The sequence below is a fragment of the Ceratotherium simum genome, chromosome 38, assembly GCF_057802395.1.
Source record: "Ceratotherium simum simum isolate JZ-2026a chromosome 38, ASM5780239v1, whole genome shotgun sequence".
NCBI classification, from domain to species: Eukaryota; Metazoa; Chordata; class Mammalia; order Perissodactyla; family Rhinocerotidae; genus Ceratotherium; species Ceratotherium simum.
Window position 1 is genome coordinate 8,147,193 of NC_141937.1, and position 11,909 is coordinate 8,159,101.

The 11,909-nt window shown below is 42.0% G+C and overlaps 1 protein-coding gene across 1 annotated transcript in view; it reads right to left on the reverse strand.

The window, feature by feature from the left end:
- The window catches only part of SLC22A3 (solute carrier family 22 member 3), a 95,373-nt gene that overhangs the window by 82,000 nt on the left and 1,464 nt on the right, over positions 1–11,909 (reverse strand). The gene's annotated exons all lie outside the window — the stretch shown is intronic.

The window sequence follows — 11,909 nt, forward strand, 5'->3', positions numbered from 1 at the left end:
AAGAGTCTCAGAACAATTTCCTTTACAGAAACTCCGAAATTTATTTCCTTACTGGATTTTTAAAAATTTGATGCCAAATTAATTTTAATTAGTTTCAATTTAATTTTCTCCTCCACCGTGGCTCTTTAATATTTGTAATTATCCATGTGGCTTCCCTATGAGTGTTTGCTTGGGAACACTCGTTTGAGAACAATGAAAGGGAACTGATTTCTCAATAGGTGTCTGCAAAACCTCATTTTTAAAAAATCACTTATATTAAACGTACACACAGTTTTCTCCATAATCCCTTAATCCTCATAAATGTGCGACACTCGATCTTCAGAATAGGCGATTCTGGCGCCTAATCCCTTCTGTTTATGTCTCAGAGGCATCAGTTTACTGCGTCCCTCCCCAGGGACTTGAGACACACGTGTTGTCTTTCATCTTGTGCTGTCGGCTGCAGACGCTTCCAGTTGGCAGGAGCTTCGTGAAATCAGAGCCACTCTGTGCGTACGCAGGGCATAAGCAACAACTGAAAAAGGCGTCTGAGATGTGAGACACTGTCAAGCAGAAAGGATGAGGAGAGCATGTACGAAAGGAGCTGTACTCTTGGAGGAAGCCTTCATCACACAGCTGGGAGCCGGTCCATGCTGCTTTATGTAAGTGCAGTCCAGATAACGATGCTCTGCCTTCTCTCAGGAGGGCTGTCGTACCCTCAGCCTCCTTAGCTCATGAACCATGCGGGTTCCAACTCCTAAATACTAACAGCGAAAACTTTTAAAGCCATCGCATTTTCTTAACACCAAACTGTCTCCTGGATCCCATCGTCCTGAGAATCAGGGTGGCATCTGTTTTGTTTCCTTTCTTCTGGCCAGCAGGATCTGCCAAGGCTCTCGCTCCATCTAACTCCTATAAAGGCCTTACTTAGGTCTCTCATGCTGGACACCACTGTGCTAATGGCATTTCATAGAAAATCACCATTTTACCAAATCTGCCTCCACGTCACACAAGCAGTAATAAAATAAAAATTCATTCCATATAAAATAAAACTCCATTCCATACTATGCTATACTAATTTAAGTCTCACTGTGAAACTCCTATTTCTTCATTATGAAATCAAGAAAAATTAAAAAATTATATTTCAACATACAACTGCTAAAATAGGTGAAACCAACCCAAGAAGAAAAACTCTCCAATCATTTGAGTGAGGAGAGCAAGATTCCTGGTTTGCTGTTATCTGCACAGGAACAGGAAACCCCCATGAGAAGGTGGGTATCTAAATTCTCACATTATTAGAAGTGTCCGAATTTCCTCTCTGAACTATTTTCTAAGAAAACACAGTCTCCCACACTTATTTTTAGGTTTTATTACAAATAAATACAACAGAAGTTAACCACAAAATCCATAAAAGAAATGTTATATACCCCCTAAACAGATGCAATCCTGTCAAAATTACTTTAAAATCCTTAAATGCTTTAACATTTAAGTTAAATGTTAAGTTTAATGTTTAAGTGTTAATAATCAGATAACTGAGGCCAAAGGTGTGAGTATGGACTGCGTTGGGAAGCTCTGGTTCGCTTTTCCATATTACTGTCTCAACTTTATAGTCCCAGTGATCGCTGTTAAAATGGAAAGTCAGAGACTCACCTGTCACTTGGTCACCTCCCCTGCTCCTGCCCTATAACAATCCTACAGGAAGGTCATCTGCCTCATAAGACTGGGTTTGATAGCAGAATAATCACCTCTGTTTCTGAAGTCCAGTCTTGCACCCACCCTGCCTCCCTCAGGTGGTTTGCATTATGTGGGTGACCTATGGCATGTTCCCTCCTCAGATTCTCCGTGAGGCCCTAGAGTCTGGAGCACATGTTCAAGAAGTCAGGATGGGTACCTGCTCCAGAGTGCCAGCGACCCTCATCTGTTCCATTCCCCTCTCCTCCTGTGGACATCATTCACAGCCAGGAACAGGGTTGTCCTGTGGGAAGAATCCATCCTGATTCTCAGAAACTAACACCTCGGAGGTTTTAAGTAGCTTCATCCCAAGACACCTTCCTGCTCGCATGGATATGGCAACCCTGAGTTCAGGGTCAGGAATTAAACGTCAGGGGCCTGAAAACAACTCAGCCGTAGAATGAGACGGAGGAACCTTGGGAATCAACGGACAATTGACTGCCTTCCTCTGACAAGGAAATAGAGGACCCAGATGCTGCTCGTGGCCCCCAGTTGCTCCAGTAACCTGTGACAGGGTTCCTGAGTCTTGGACTGTACCCTTCCCACCACAACGTTTGCTTCATTGATTAATCAGAGACTAGGATCTAAGCTTTTAGGAAATATTCAACAATAATCGCCATGCTCATTCCCTGACTTTCATTTTTAATTTCCCCTAACATAGTTTTTAAAGTTAAACTGCTGAATCAGTCTCACACTTTGAGAGATGTGCTGCACGGGGCCCGTACTATCCGCACAATTTAAACGGATTTTTTTGAATCACATTTATTTATTCACCTTCTTATAGGCCCCTAAACTGCATCCCTCACTGTTTTTCTCCATTATTAAACAAGTACCAGCCCGAAACTTACCTTGTTCTATTACAAGTACAGAAAATAGAAGAGCGCAGCAATCCTTCAAAGCCATGTTACTGATCTCTCGCCCAGATAAAATGGCATAACCATCATTTGCCATGCTCGCCAGTCATTTGTCATTCTCAAAAGCTACACCAAGAACCTTAAGGAACTTTGTCTTTTCCTCCCAGAATAGAAAGAAACTTCCTTTCTTGGTTATGGTTTAAGAAAGAAAAAAAAAATGAGGAAAACTGTTGGAAAGGTTTTACTTTGCTTTGGAAGGTGGGCAGGCATTGTTCTCCCTCCATTGCCTCGTGGGGCTCACCACTGTGCCTCTGGACTGTTGGGAGCCAGGCCCCCATGTGGCCCTCACTGACCCCCAGCCCTGCACCTGTGCCCCGTTGCTCCTGGAGCGCGGCTTGGTTGACAACACAGATGTACCACAAAGCACCGGGACAGCTGAGAAAATCCTCTTCTGTACGATGGACATCAGCACATAAGAATTATGGCCCCAAAGAGCCAACAGTTCTATTCCTTCCTGTTCCTTTCATGTTCCAGGTCGCATCTCCCAAATTAGAATCCTGAGGACGACAGAACCCACATGCAGACCGGGGTCGGGGCGTGGTCTGTTGTCCTTCTGCTCCAGAGGCCACAGATGATTTATCAGACGTGGGTGTGAGGAGGGAGACGCAAGGCCTTTGCGTTTGTCATTAAGAAGCGGCACTGTGCAATGGTATCACTAAAACAACAAATACCTGGAGTAAAACTAGGGAAATTTGTGTAAGACATTCAAACTGAAAACTACAAGACACTGCTGAGAGAAACTGAATAATGCCTAAGAATATGCAGCAATACATCATATTCAAATTATATCGAATATATCATGTTCAATATATCAAAACTGTTGAAATGTCCGTTTTCTCTAAATTAATATGTAGAATTAATGCAAAAAAAAAAAAAAAAAGGCGGCAGCAGCAGTAGCGGCACTGTTGGGGAGAAGAGCTTATTTTAATCTATGAAGGTCAATTTCAGGGTTGGCCTAGCCAGAATTATAAAAAGTGTCAAATTTGTCACTCGATCCTTTTCTTGTTCACTCATTAATTTAACCACAAAATTTAATAAAATTCCTGTAATTTCATCACAAGTACTTATTAAACGCCATGTAATTTCATTGTGCACACAATCAGCACACAGTGAGGGTGGTTAGGCAGAGGAAGGACACCAGACACCTCCCGGGTGGTGGCAGGTGGGTGGGGGAAGGGTCATGGAAGGTATTTCTGGAATAGGTAACTCTTAGTTGCGTCTTTAGGTAAAAAATAGCACGGCCTCATGAAGAAAGAGGAAAGATATCTTGAGAAAAGGAAACAGCATGTCTGAGAGCGCAGGGAGGACAGCTGGGCATGCCCCAGAGGGGCTGGAATACTGGATGTCTGGGGATGCAAGAGGCCTGCAGGGCTGTGGATGCCAGCGGGCAGGGTCATGGGGGCCTTGTATGCAGACCAAGGGGAAGATTGGCTTGAAGGAAGCAGCTTCCTCACCATTTTATCAGGTGCCTGCAGATTATAGGAAATATACTAAAATGCTGTCTTAGTCAGGGTAGGCCCACAGTAAGAGTTGCAACAAAGAATCCCCAAAATCTCAGTGGCTTCAAATAAGAAAATTTACTGCTCATTAATTTCACATTCCCATGCAGAAGAGCTGGAGGGGAGGAAGATGGGGGTTCCTCTCCCTGCAGGCTTTCAGGAACAGATCTCTTTCCATCTAACGACTCCACTATCTTTCAGGGCTTCAGGGTTCTCTGCCGGCAGGTGAGGGAAGAAAGGAAGAGAGGGGGATTTCGAGGAGGAAGGTATTCTGGCTCCAGGCCTGGCAGTGTCACACATTACTTCTCTCAACATCATCACTGTCCAGGACTCCATCACATGGCCCCACTAGCTGCAAGGGAGGCTGGGAAATATAACCTAGCTGTGTGTCTTGGAGGGAAAGTACAGGGTATTCTCTCCCTTAAGGGAAAACTAGTGCCCAAGAGATTTTTTTTTTTTTTATATTTAAGGCAAGTTTATTAGTGATTTATTATGCTAGACCAGAAGTCAGCAAACTACAGCTCTAGGGTCAAATCTGGCCCACCACTCATTCCCTCTCTCCCTCCCCAACTCCTACCCAGCTCAAGACGCTTTACATGTGAAGAGAAACCAATTTTTCTGAGCATCACTAATGGCCAGGCACAAAGACAGGCACTTTGCATGCACACATCAGACCAATCACAGAGATAGGTGTTATTATGCCCATTCTAGAGCTGAGGAAACTGAGGTTCAGGCAGATTCTGTATCTTACCCTTGGAGTTGAAATACAGAGGAGCTGGGATTTAGGCCCAGATCTCTCTGACCCCAAAGGAGAAGTACATATATTCTTTCTATTATACTAAACTGCCTTCTGCCAAGAATCTTCAACCCATCCATCACCAAGTACAGACATCCATGCCACATCTGTTGGATATCCCATTCGCTTGTGCCCCTGCCTTTGCCCAAAGCTCCACTCTAAGGTTTGCCAAGGTTCCCAGGGAGTGTAGTTCAGCTGTGGGCACCCCAACCCAATCGATTATAAGATTTATCATCAGTTGCCCATCTCTGGAGAGCCCCAAGCTTTCTGCAAATACAGCAGCAGGTCTTTCATCAGATAAGATCTGGGACTCCTGCCTTGAGGTAAAAGGATGATGCCTCCATCCCAAGGTCCACAGAGTGTGTTTGGGTGAACTGGCTCTTGCTTCAACCACACATAAGGGTGTTCCACTCACGATACTCTTGTCTCACTCCTCATAAACACCCAGCATGTCTCCAGATGTGGTCCATGGACCCCCTGCATGGACCTTACATGCTTGTGAAAAACAAAGATTCCTGAACCCCACCCCAATCTTTTGATTCCAAATCTCTGCGGGTGGGTCACAGACATGCCCACCAGCCACTGCTCCAGAGGGCACTTAATAAACGGCTACAGATAAAATGATGATGCAGACGAGAGAATCTGAGAATGGAACATCCTTTTCCTCATGCATTCCTCTTGGACTCCTTGTCCTCTGAGACTGAGCTCAAGGTCAGTGCACATTCTGCTTGAGTCACCCCCAGTCAATCAGAAGAAGGCATCCCTTCACCACACCTGTCACCACTCTCACCACGTTATTGTCTCAGGGCAAATCTCCCTGCCAGGCCTTGAGCTTGTCAGAGAAAGAACCTTACCCACCTTTGTATCCCCAGCCTTGCCCAGTGCCTAGCATATAGTAAATGCTAAATAAATTTTGATTAAACTGTAGCTGATAAGTCAATATATTAGCTGTCAGAAAGAAGCAGGAAACGCCCTTTCATATTCTCATTCCTTTTGTACATTTTTTTCTTGGTGGTGTTCTGGGGTCCATACAAACGTTGCTGCATGGATCTGCCTGGCCATTCTGCTGCCTAGACCAAGGCACAGACACCTAGTGCGGTGACTGGTCACTTATTAGGGTTGGGCTTTCACTCCATTAAATTAGAAAACTGTTAAACTATTAAAACACTTTTGTCAGAAAGGACCACTTTGAGAGACTCTTGCTAAAAAATAAGATTCAGCATAAAATATAATTTTTGTTGAATTGTGGGTATTTCAGGAAGTAAAGGAAAATCACACACCTCTAATAAAACAAACAAACAAACAAACAACAACAACAAATTCAGCTGTTGTAGATTCTTCCAGGAAGGGAGAGAGTTATTCTAGGTCAGTAATGTCCCCCAGCTCAGAGAGAAGCAAATGCAAATCCTCACTGGAGGTGGCCAGGTTTCCCACAGAGAAGGTCAACCAGCCAGGAGCTCACAATCGACAATCACCAAACACCCAACAAATGACAAACAAAAAACGAGAGATTTAGAACACCAAGGGCTTCAGGTAGCATAATTATCAGATTCAAAATAGAGACTAATTTTACATAAAACCTTTAAAGAAATTGAAAAATGGAAACCCAAAAACGAGCAAGAGGTAAGAGACTACCAATAAATGACCAGGTGCATTTGAAAGATAACAAATACAACTTTCATAAATAAAAAAGATAATTGTTGAAATAAAAAACTCGACGGAGTAAAAGGCAGTTTTGACACTGCTGAATAGAAAGGCAGTGATCTGGAAGATAGGTCTGAAAAAATATCTAGACCATCTACGTGGATATGAAACTGGGAAATATGAAAGAGAGATTAAGAATCACGAAGGATAGAAAAAGCAGGTCCAGGGGGCCGGCCCAGTGGCGCAAGCGGTTAAGTGCACGCGCTCCACTGTGGCGGCCCGGGGTTCACTGGTTTGGATCCCAGGCATGCACCAACGCACCACTAGGCAAACCATGCTGTGGAGGCGCCCCATATAAAATGCAGGAAGATGGGCATGGATGTTAGCCCAGGGCCAGTCTTCCTCAGCAAAAAGACGAGGATTGGCAGATGTTAGCTCAGGGCCAATCTTCCTCACAGGCACAAAAAAAGGAAAAACAAAAGAAAAAGAAGGTCCAACTTATGTCTAATTAGAATCTCAGAAAGAAGGAACAGAGAAAGGAAAAGGCAACATTGAAGAGAGTGGCTGAGAATTTTCCAGAACTTACTAAAGAACCAGAATTCACAGTTAAAGTAAATATAACCATTAGTTCATTCAACAAATATTTATTGAGTGCCTATTACACGCCAGATGTCTTTTAGAGGCAAGGTATAAACAGCTGGATAAATAAAAGAAATACCCACCTAGACACAACCCAAGAGAAAAGGACAGTGAGACTGACAACAGACTTCTCAAAAGACTACAAGACAGAACTAACATCTTCAAAGGGCTGAGGAAAAATAATTGGCAACACAGAACTATTTACCTAGCAAAGCTCTTTCAAGAATAATGGTGAAATACAGACATTTCCATATAAACAAAAACTGAGAATATTTACCACCTACAGATACACACTAAAGAAAATTTTTAAGGATTAACAACAAAAGGAAGGGGGAAAATGAGATACCGAATGCAATAATGAGCAGAGGAAGTGTAAATATAAACCTGAGCATACGTGATCTACACAAAAGCCATAAATTAACAATAAAAGGACAGACCTAGAATATTGGCTACTAATGCCTGCAACGCAGGAGGGTGAGTGACTGACTGAAAGTGTTTAAGACTCCTAAATTGTTTAGGAGAAGGTCGAGGTACTAAATTTAGACTCTGTTAAGTAAACTTAGTAAAATTTCAAGGGTAATCACTAAAAGAATTGAAATATAAAGATCTCAATTCCAAACTAATAAAGGAAGGAATAAAATAGAATAAGAAAAACAAATTAAAAAATCATTTTTTAAAGGGAGGAAAAATAACAAAGAAAGAACAAGACAGAAAAAACATATAGTATAACAAGCCCAATATATCAATTACCACAATAAATGTAAAGAGACTAACCACACTAGTTAAAAGCAGTCAAGTTATATGCATTTTATCAGACACATCTAAACTATTAGAATATGGGAAGTTAGGAAAGAAAGGATAACAAAAGATATAGCAGGCAAATATTAACTAAAAGAAAACTGGAGTAGCTATGTTAATATCAGAAAAAACAGACATTAAGACAATATACATCATGGATTTTAGATAGGGTCCCTATACTATAATAAAAGGTTTAATTCACTATGTAGATTTTAAAAATTCTAAATTTGTATGTACATGTATCCAATAAAATTGCCTCATGTACATAACTTTTAAAATCTGCTGGAGAGGGCTGGCTGAGTGGCATAGTGGTTAAGTTTGTGCATTCCACTTCAGTGGCCCGGGATTCACAGGTTCAGATCCTGGGCACGGACCTACTCACCGCTCATCAAGCCATGCTGAGGCAGCGTCCCACAGAGAGGAGCTACAACTATGATACACAACTATGTATTGGGGCTTTGGGGAGAAAAAAAAGAAAAAAGAAGAGGAAGATTGGCAACAGATGTTAGCACAGGGCTAATCTTCCTCAAAAAAAAAAATCTGTTGGAAATAGTGGGAGAAACTGATAAATTCACCAACATAGTGGCAAATTTCAATACTCTTTAATTATTCTCGATAGACCAAGCAGATGGAAAGTTAATTAACATCTTGAATATTTTAACAGCACAAATGACAAGCTTCAAATATCGGTCATCTATAAAACCCTGCACCTATGGGCTAAAGACTGCATATTCTTCTGAAGCATGTATGAAACGTTTATAAACCTCTTCGAGGGCCAAAAAGCAAGTTTCAATAAAATTCAAAGAATCAGTACCATATAGACCACATTCTCTGACCACACCAAAGTTAAATTAGAAGTTGACAATTAAAAGACAAAAACATCAACATACATTTGAAATTTTAAAACAAGTCTCTAAATAAATCATGAGTCAAAGAAAAAATAATAATGGAAACAAACTGAGAACAGAATAATAATTAAAATCTGCATTTCAAAACTTGTTGGGTACAGTCAAAAAAGCACATGGAAGGAAATCTAAGCTTCAAATATTTATACTAGAAAAAAAGAAAGACTGGAAATAATTGAGCTGAGCATCCAACCAAATTGGAAAAAGCATACCAAAAGTAATCCAAAAAACTACAACAAATAATAAAGAGGAGAAATCAATGAAATGGAAAATGAACAATGCCATGGTTGGTTTTTTGAAGTAATAAAAAAACGGATGTTCTCCTGGTGAGGCTTATTCAGCAAAAAACAAGAGAAGGCACAAATAATATTAGAAATAAAAACAATACAAAAGTAAGATCTTTCTAAAGTACCCAGAGCAAATCACAGATTCAGCCCAGACTAAAACTTGGGCCTGGCTAAACTCCTTTCTCCAGTTTCCACAACAGCACAATTTCATGCTTGACAAAGAGTGAGGACAGGAGGCTGGTGGCACTGATGTCTGTGGGTTTGCCTACCCACCGGGTTGGCCTTATGTCGTGGGAAGGATAAGCAAGAAGCAAAGCACAGACACGTGAGGCACACACACAGCCCCAGAGAACGAAGCAGCCAACGCTCTCTTCAATGGGGCAGCTACTTCCCTCAAATGGTCTTTCCTTTTTTCGTCTGGGAGAAAAATGATCTGGAAAGGAAAAACAAGGGCAATTCGATCTATTTTTAAAGAGGCTCTGAAGCCGGGTTCCTAGTGAGACACTAGAGAGACACTCTTTTTTTTACATTCATGGCATACAAGCAAGCATTTAAAAGTTCTAACATCAATTTCCAAGACTCAGTCCCAGAGCAATGAATTGAAATATTTGTGTGGTGGGGGCTCAGACGTCTCTGCCTTACATCATGCTATGTTTTGCTCAGTGTCTGACAACCAGATAAGGCTGAGATTCAGACATTAGAGAAGTCCACACTGAGGAAGTCAAATGTATGTGAAAATCCACTCCCTTGCTTTGAGCAGGAGCAACAAGTTGGGGAGCTGGACTGAAGCTGCTCTGCACTTGGCACTGAATTCTGACTTAACTCCTGGGAACTGTTTTGCTTTGTAAGACGCAAAGAGAGTGGACGAGGTTTGAGTGACCATTTTGCAACACTCACATCAAGAGCACAGAGAGCCATTCCCCCCAAATGAAGGCACAGCCTCCCCATCGGCAGGTCTGGCTGAATGTGGTTCCTGACACCACGAAATAAAACGAAATGTCACATTGTCCAGAGGATCACAATAGTAACAAAATAAATACGAAGGTTTAACACGATTTCCCGCAGGTTCTAAAGTGTGAGTGATCTGGGTATCATGTTGCCTGGACTTGTTCCAAGAACTTAGAGCACTGCATGGAGGAAAGGGGGCTGATTTATAATCAAGACCCCTGGATTTGAACCCAACTTGGCTCCATAAAAGGTCTGGGACTCTGGCAGGTCCTGCCACATCTCCTGTGTCAGGTCCTGCTTCTATAAAGCCAGGACAATGACACCTCCCCAACAATGGTGCAAGGATTAAATATAATAGCCATATGGAGAGATTCTGGAATGTGGTCAGTCCTCTCACCTTATAAACTCCCCTTTCCATGATTAATATGTTAGACTTCAAATGTATAAAAATACACCAGGACTTGGTGTTAGCCAAAGATAGAACTACGGTTCCTTTAATCACTCTGACAGAAGTGGAAAGAACAAAAATGAATTGGATCATATTCAAAACCAAAGACAGCAAAATATTAGCCATGCAGAGCCCTGAGAGAGAACAAGTGGTTCTGGATGGCTGAACTTCCTGAAAAGATGGGGGGTTTCCTCTTAAGAATTGAAACATTAAAAACAAACCATAAAGAAGCAAACAAACTATTTGGGATAAAAAATAATCGCAAATATAATTCAACAACTTGTCAGTGGCCTTAAAGAGCACATTTTGAACATTGTTTTCCTTTTCCTTGAAGATTATTTTATCATTGTTCTGAGCACACCGAGCAGCCATCCAGCAATGACACTGATAACATTCATAGGACTGTAAAGGGCTTAATCCCACCCCTAATTTTACATATGAGAAAGCTAAGCCCAGAGAGGTTAAGCGATTCACCAAAGCCACACAGCTAGCTGGAGACAGAGCCAAGACCCAGGTGTCCTGACTTTCCACATTCCACACTGTCTTTTAGGAGTCACCGACCTTCATGAGACCACCTGTCCCTACTTGAAACAACCCAGAATGTTTCTCAAGTATCTGTCTGGGTACTAACTTACAGATTTTTAGGTCTCCCTTCTCCGATGTCCACAGATCATGTTCACTCATGCAAACCCCACTTGAGTGTGTGTGCATTTCGCTTTTAAGGTTCTTTTTATTCTTCGTTTGAGGTTTAAATGTCCTCAAAAATCAGGTGTCTGCTCTCCAAGTGGGATCTTCTAGTTCACCTGGGTAGTAAGCACTAAGCAGCCGTGCTGAATGGAATAGCAGCAGTCACCCGTTGGATGCAGCTCAAAGGAAGTACCAGTGATAATGCCCTCTTCTACCCAGATTGGCGCCCTACCCATTTCTAGTTCCAGTACCCCAAACACATTACACATTGCCTGGCTGGGTTGCCATGGGGTTTATCTGTAGAGCACTTAACATAGGACCATACACAGTGTGCTAACACACCCACACATGACATTGTAGAACATGCTCAAGCTCAAACATCTACAATCCCAACCCCAGAGAGATGAGGTCACCAGACCAAAGAACACTGGTAACAGTGGCAGAAGAGGCTCTGCTAACTCTGAATCCAGGGTTTTTCCCCATTATTCAAGCAGGTGCTTAAAAAACGACAATAAACAAACTAAAGACAAAAATTTTTCTTTCCCAATTTGCCCGAGCACATTTAACCATTTTTAAGAAATTAAGCTATGACGGCAGACGAAGTTCAATAGTACTGCTCATCCCTGGGACCCAGGCT